This window comes from Cygnus atratus, chromosome 1 (assembly GCF_013377495.2).
Source record: "Cygnus atratus isolate AKBS03 ecotype Queensland, Australia chromosome 1, CAtr_DNAZoo_HiC_assembly, whole genome shotgun sequence".
Lineage (NCBI taxonomy): Eukaryota > Metazoa > Chordata > Aves > Anseriformes > Anatidae > Cygnus > Cygnus atratus.
Genome location: NC_066362.1, coordinates 54,902,057 through 54,909,786, shown reverse-complemented (window position 1 = coordinate 54,909,786; position 7,730 = coordinate 54,902,057).

The window sequence follows — 7,730 nt, the reverse complement described above, 5'->3', positions numbered from 1 at the left end:
CAAAGATCTGCTCATTAACAGAGGAAACTTTCTTAGAAATGATGAGGAGGAGTCTAAGGGAGAGTGTTCATGATAAAAAAAAAAAAAAGCTGAATATTTCTTTGGGGATTGGGGATTTGGGCTACCTTCGATTCATTTGTATAGGGAACCCTTAACTCCAATATAATTGTTCTGCTCAGCCAAGGGGAGATCTAAGACACGAGCAAGAGAGATGCAACGTTTGAGAAGAGATTTTTTGAAGGCCAATGATAGGGACTGACTTCAGAGAGGCTGCTTGGACAAGATTATGCTGCAGTAAAACATATATTTTGAGGTGGTGTGTTTTCTTTTCCTTTGTCTCTGCACAGTCCAAGGTACCGGCACCCCTAGAAAAATCGTTCATTGGAAAGAGTTGTTGCTTCATATGCCACAAAACCCCCTCTAGAGATCTTTGCCGAAATCAAAGCTCCCATGAAGAAAGGACATCTGACATTTTAGATCTCTGGTATGGTCAAACCACTCAACGTCATCCCTACCTCCTCTTTCCGGACAACCAATCCTTCCTTAAATTGCTCAAGAGCCAGTGCCACTACCTCGCACACAGCTTACGCCTCCCATGGCCATGCCTCTTTTCTGCATGCTCATTAAGTTGCCTCCATGAAGGGTTAATTCAACCAGGGCCTTTTACTCCAAGTTGTTTTCCAAGAAGCTGAGAGAATAGGTCTCTTGTTACAAACATGGCTTCTGGGCATTTGGTGATGCTTTCCCTTTTTTCTCTCTCTGTACCACAAAGGAATCTTTTGTTCTTGTCCCTCTGTCTCATTTACTCTCCCCCACCCTGCTCTCGCCTCTTCCCTCCATTGGCTGCCAAGTGACTAAGGAATGGCAAAAAATGACCATAGCGCGGTCATGGCAAATATTTCTTCAGCTATTATCTGATAGAGACCTTGAGCGTCTATGAGAAGGGCCCTCTGCCTTCCTTCAGGCTTCTCCTAGAGATGGGGAAAAATGAGTCAGACACAACAGGGCAGGATATAAGTTGAATCAGCCCAACATGCTAATGGAAATGTCTTGCGAATGGAGTCATGGTGCCTGTTTCAGGAAAATCAAATGATGGGGACCCAGAACTGGCAGGAGTCCAGTGGCAGCTACAACTGGTCTCGATTTTTATAGGAACTCTGCATTTATTTAAAAAGACAGAAAAAAGTCACTTTCTTGCCTCCATATTTTCTGATTTAGCAATTTGCAAGCTGGAGCCAACACTCTTTATTGGAGAGGTTGTAATGTCATAGAGTATCTCTGTTCCATTGCTGCAAATGCTATTGTGCTTGAGGATGTGCTACAAGAAAATTTTCTTCTTCTCACCAGTGCACCCTTCAGTGCTGCCTACTGACAAATGTCACCCTCCACATCGAGAATACCTCAGTTTAACAAGCCTGTTTTCTCAGAGAAACCCCTCCACCTCCCACAGCACTAACCCCCAGCACATGTCCGACAGATATCTTTCTACCCTCCACCACAGTAAAGCTCTGGCAGATCCCCAGGGATGTCATGACTTCCCACACCCCATTAAATTATACCTCAAGCATTCCCACAGGCATCATCCTAGTTATAGCCTCCTCCTTGCACATAGTGCTTCACTGAGTCATTTTACACGCACACGTATGGATGTGTAAAAAAAGGTTCACATGATGCTGAAGTCACTGCAGCTTCCACAGTGACCATTCTCCTGCAACAGAAAATTTCCCAGCCAAATACCCACCTCCGTACCTTTTTGATTGGGAGCATTTTAGTGTATCCTTCTCTGATAATGCCTTCTGCAAGAAAATCAAATCCTTCATTCTCACCTGAAGCAATCTTGCTCCTTCTGCCTTTTTGCTTGTCTTCTCTACTGACCCTCTCTTTACTCCTCCAACTACCCTTTGTCCCAACTCTATCTCACTCTGTGCTGTGCTCTAGGTGAGCACTGTATGCTCCCTGGCTCCATCTGCCAAACTTTCTATATTCTTCTCACATGCAGTGCCTCAATTATTTTGGAAGGCCCTTGGAACGATCATTAAATTTCAGCCTTAGTGACACAGAAAGAGGCTTCCCGCATACATGCATAAAAAGTTGTGGATGTAGGGGGTGATCCAGATAATTTTTCTTCTTGAAAGGAAGGGGAATGGACTATACAGATAAAAGGGCTATTATATTCCCACATTAGAAGGACTTCTTGTCTGGTGGATTTCTAAACCAAGCTGGTTAAAACATCATGAAAATTGCACACTGACCAACTCCTTACATTCGTCTGACTGTGCCCATAACAAAGATTTGTGCCAAGTCAACCATATCTTTTTCAAAACTGCATGCAGAGCAGCTTCCATTGTAAAGCATCGAGCCCATCTAATATGTAATAATTAATGAATATATTATAGTCCTCTTCCTGTCTTCTGCCTTGGTAACATCTAAGTGAATCCCAACACAGATCCTTACTGCAATCCCAGCCGTGTCCTGCTGCTCCCACATTAGACCTGTGGTACGGTGTGCTTGCCAGCGAGGCACAGTCAGCCTCAGCAGACAAACACTGATCATTGCCGTCACAAAAGGCAACCAAAGCATCCTGAGATGGAGAATTTTACCCTGGTCAAAAAGGATGTCTGTGGCGGATCGAGAAACTCAACTTAGTGTTGCCTAATGCTGCAGCCATTGACCTCCTCAGTAAGCAGTGTCCCCACCGAAGCCATGTGTTTCTGGACCCTCTTAGAAATCCCCAATTCAGCAACAGTGAAACAAGGAAAAGGAGTTGCTTCTCCCTGATCCCGATTCCCTTTCAACAAGGTGGCATCCCACAGTTTTATACAATGGAGACTACTGCAGTCAAAGGCGTCATACTGCTGGCAGCGAGCCCTGTCAGGCTGATCTTCACACCTTGTGGAGACCAAGAGGCTAGCGGTTGAAGTTTTTGGAAAAAAAAAAAAAAAGGAAATAAAAAAGTAAAAAAAAAAAAAAGAAGCTCTCACTACCTCTTTCACAGATGAGAAACCCAGAGATGGATTATGGATTCTTGCTTAGATAATTTTGGATGAATCAAGAAAGGAGAGGAGGGTTAGCTGGATGTCTAAATAAAGCCAATGAGATCACATGTTCCGCCTTTTTATCTGCTTTTCTCTTTCTGCTTGTGGACAACAAAGCTTCCTTTGATACAGAAGAAGAGGGGGGGGTAGGGAGAGTGAGGAGAGGGGGTGCCAGAGTCACCCCAATGGCCCCCGGTCACTTCTCCATGCTCCCTAATGTGATGTTTCCACTGACAGAGAGACAGGAAAAAAAATAGTGATCTCATGATTCCAGAGATGATTCATGCAAACAACCCTAGGAGATGAGGGGTGAAGGGGACAGGAATGAGGGATGAAAGATGAGTGAGGAGAGAAAGGGAGAGGAAAAGGTAGGAGTGATAGGGAGAGGGGACACGGGACACAGGACTTCAGAGGACAGTTGTGGATCGAGTTAGAAGGTCAGAATCCCAAAGAGAATGAGTAGAGAGATTGTAGGGAAAAAGGAAAGGAAGAGGAGCCTTAAGACCAAGGGCAACAGAAGTGGTGGAAGAAGGTGAGGTGTGATATTGTATGGCAGGACTGAGGGCAGGGTCAGGTATAAGACTGGACTGAGTTGTCAAGAATAATCCTGATCTCTCAGCCCCAGAGCCAACAGATGCCAGAACTGCAGTGGGGAGAGGTTTGTTACCCGAGACATTCAGCCATGTCCAAGGCAGGCAGTGGTGAGGCTGTGGGGCTGAAGACAAGCAGCATGGGCTGATCTCTCTGCAGGAGACCTTCACACCTGGACAGAGCTGCCTGTAGCTGAAGGATTGGGGGAGCAACTAAAAGAAAATTTGTCTCCCATTATAAGCTGCCATCTCCACGGGCTCTCCCCAACACTGGTCTGTCCCGGGGGCTCATCACGATCCCCCCCTCCTCTGTCTGCTCCCTGGCAGCTAATCGGTGACCCACTGACAGTCTCTGTCCATCACTCGTCTCTGCACACAATGGGGTAATTAAACCCTGACCCTCCGCTCCTTTTATCCATTTCCTCTGTGCAGTCACTCCCCGAAACGGCGGAGGGGAGGGCCTGCTGTGGAGGCTCCTGCCCCAGCCTCCAGCTGTAATGAAGATGTAAAGCACAGGAAGGACTCGCTGCAAAAAGATGCTGAGAGGGCATCCAAAGAGGTATTTATTGAGTGGTACAAGGCTTCCCACACGCTCACGCTGAGATCTGCTCATCTACCTCCATCGTGGACATCTGCAAACCTTCAGCTCTTTATCATCAGCCCCCCAAAAGGCTGTCCAGCATCCTTCCCCTGCCTACACATATGACAAACCCGCTGCTCCTCTGTGTGCCCTCAGTGCCGTGCCAGATTTGGGTGCCCAGCTCAGGTCTAGCAAAGCTTTCCAGGGACCCTAGCACCTCCAGCCTTGGGCTTGCTTCCTCACACCACCACTTGGCGTTGCTCATGTGCCCCAACCCAAAGTTTTGGCAGTCCCTGGCACTAACCCGCCACCTCCAAAATCCTTTTCCCAGTGCCTTGGTTGTGGGGTGCGTCCTATGGGGTATGGCGGATGGGTCCAGCAGCTGGCCGGGATGAGGTGATGCTGCTCTCGCCTGCACAGCAGGACGAGGGAGGATGACAGCAGTGGCAGACAGGACTTGTGAAATGCCAGGAAGTCCTTTCTTTTCCTTCTTTCTTTCATTTTTTTTTCCTTCCTGGCGCTCTGAAAGTTATTACACGGATTGATAAACAGCCAGAAATGATGCCGAGCAACCCAGACTCTGCTTCCTCCTCCCTGCCCCGAGTGGAGAAGCTGCCTCCCTCCCACGCATGAGCAAGAAGGGCTGGGGCCACCCGAGGAAGGGCACGACGGGTAAGGCAGTGCCCCCGAAACAATTAAGCACTGTCCCAGGCACTGCACACCCCTGTCCTGGGAACAAAAGAGTCACACACGAGAGACCTGACTGTGAAGCCTCCATCCGCTTTCATCACTGACCCCCGGGGCAGCCGGGGCACAAGGTCAGCCCACTTAAACTCCAAACTCGGCCTGAAATAGAGCTGAGAAGTGGGCAAGGGTGGCCAAGTGCAGGGGTCCCCAACCATTTGAGGGGTTCTTTGACTGAGCCGTTTCATTTCATCAAAGGCACGTTTTTTTCTGGAAGGAAAATGGAGAGCGGCGGGTGTGAAGGGAGTAAGGGGGGGGCCAGGGGGTTCACCGTGAATTATGACCACTCTCAACAAGAGTCTTTTACATCGCGGAGGTGAGGAGAGGATGGGGTAATTGGGCATGTTAGACCCATGCATAATGAGGGCAAATCTCTGCCTGTTTCCCACCCTCCACCCTGCCACTGCTCATGAGTTGTGGTCCCCGCATGCCCCATTGCTATTCCACTGCAGGCATCCACATCCCAAGGGCTCAACCCAAGCAACACAAGCTCTGGTAGCACCTCATGAGATGGGCAGTCCTCCTAGGCTGTGCCGTAGCAAGTTATCATGCCCCGGTTTGGAAAGACTGATAGTTGCCTTCTAAATTAAAAAGGATTGGCCAAGCCAGAGCCCACCCTTCCACCTGCGGGGTCTCGGAAACCCCGTTACACTTTACACTGTTGTTTTTTCAAGTTGCAGGTATTGCATTTCCATGGCGAATGCTTTGATCTAACTAACAGCTGGACCTTCTGGGGGATTAGCACCAAGCAGCATATTAGTGGTGGGTAACAAGAGACGCACCTGAGACCTATCTCCTTGACTAGGAGGGGAACTTTGTGGGGACAAATTTAAGGGGGAACGAAATGTGCTTCGAGTATGTGGAAACACAATGCATCCACCATGCATTAATGTCTATATCATCAGGCTGCTGCCCTTTGGTAAGCTTCTGATAATCCTAAATTCAGGAAACTCCAGACAATCAAACATCCACCAGGGAAGGGAGGGAGGGAGGGAAGGAAGGAAGGAAGGAAGAAAGGAAGAAAGAAAAAGATTTTATTAAAATAAAATGAATCAAGGCACAAAAATATTGTTTTCATCTCCAAAATGTGAATTTTTGACACCAGAATGAAGTCAGCCTGTACTCAAAAGGACAGCGATATTGTGCTCTTTTGCAATGGTATAGGGCAAGAACTCAGAGCTTGTTGAACCTGTGGGGAGGGATATTTCCAGCTTGCCAGTGGACTGAAGATGCATTTCATCCCAGGAGGTCCTGAGAGTTTGAACATGGCAGTGATAAGATGTAGAGGCTGGGAAATGAGCAGTTAGGTCACAACTAGCCATGTTCTCAATGCTTCTCACCCCTTCCTCTCTGAGTTGGTAGTCCCAGGGAATATAATCCCCATACTTATCCAATCCTCATACTTACCCCCTGAATGTTTCCCCAAAACAGAAAACACGCTCGAGGGACAGCGAATGGGGAGGACGTTAGCTCAGCGTTAGTCATGTTGACTCTAAGCTGAGAACAGTAGCAGAAGAGCAGCCAGACCCACGAGACACAGCACAGCCCCAGTGCAGAGAAATAAGTCTGAGTGCCAAGAAGCCAACTAGTCATGCAACGTGTGATCTGCTTGCAGACTCCTCATTACACGTGATGAGAGATGAGCAGAAGAGAGTTTGACTCTCAGAGCCTGGGCTGACTTTGCCGGGTTGTCTGTTTAGAGGAGGGAAAATGTCTGTACTTGCAAACTGAGCCCTCTTGATCCAAACCACATTGGTAGACATTAAGGGCCTATCTTTTCGAGATAAAACTGCATTTCAAATTTTTGATGCTACAATTAATCAGAGCCATTCTTGAGAATGAACAGCTTCCTGGGATATTTTTACAGATCACACAGCCTTTTTTGCTTGTTTTAGATTATCATTTTCATTACTTTTCCCCTCAGGACGAGGCAATCTGCTGGGTTTCTAATATTGAGACAGCCATGGCTTTGGGGCGCGTGTAGATTCCTTCTCCATCCCATACACAGTGCATCCAATCGACCCTGGACACATTGGAGAGAGTGCACACAAAAGGCAGGGTCAGTCAGCACGCGCATACAAAGGCTGGCACTTCAGGGACATACCGAAGGACATATACAATACACACACATCAATGGAGCAGCACAAAAGCAAGGCTCATCAAACCTACAGATTTTGGCCTTGTATCTGTCAGCAGGTCTTTTTTTTTTTCCTTTTTTCTTTTTTTCTTCTCTTTTTTTTTCTTTTTCTTTCTTTCTTTTCTTTTTTTTTCTTTTTTTTCCTTTTTCTTTTCAGGAGGTGACAGAAAAGCAGAAATTCACTGCCTGTTCTTTCCCCTTGCAGCCCCAGCAGCAGACCCAGCAGAAATTCAGTATCCATTTAACCAGCTTTTTGCCCAGCCACAAGCAAGGCTAGGAGAAATCCCCTTGGGCACAGACAAATTATTTGCATTATGCAGGTATTATCCTAGGTGGGGAGTAAGCTTTTTTTTTAATTATTTTATTTTTTTGCCACCCTTGTAGTAAAATAGGAGAAATAGCACTGCAGACTTTGCATGCCTGCGCCCAGGCCCCCTTCCTGCAGCCGTTCTCTGCAGTGTCCACACGGCGGAGCTCCTGCCTTAGGGATGAAGCCCAGCTGGGTGGCCTCGTGTCACCTCCCTGGGACAGCAAAACCCGTGTTTTGCAAAAAAAAAAAAAAAAGCAGGAGCCAGCAAAGGAACAGGGTGGGACTCCCAGGCCCCCAACCCATGTCGTACAGCAGTCCTGCCATCATGGCATGG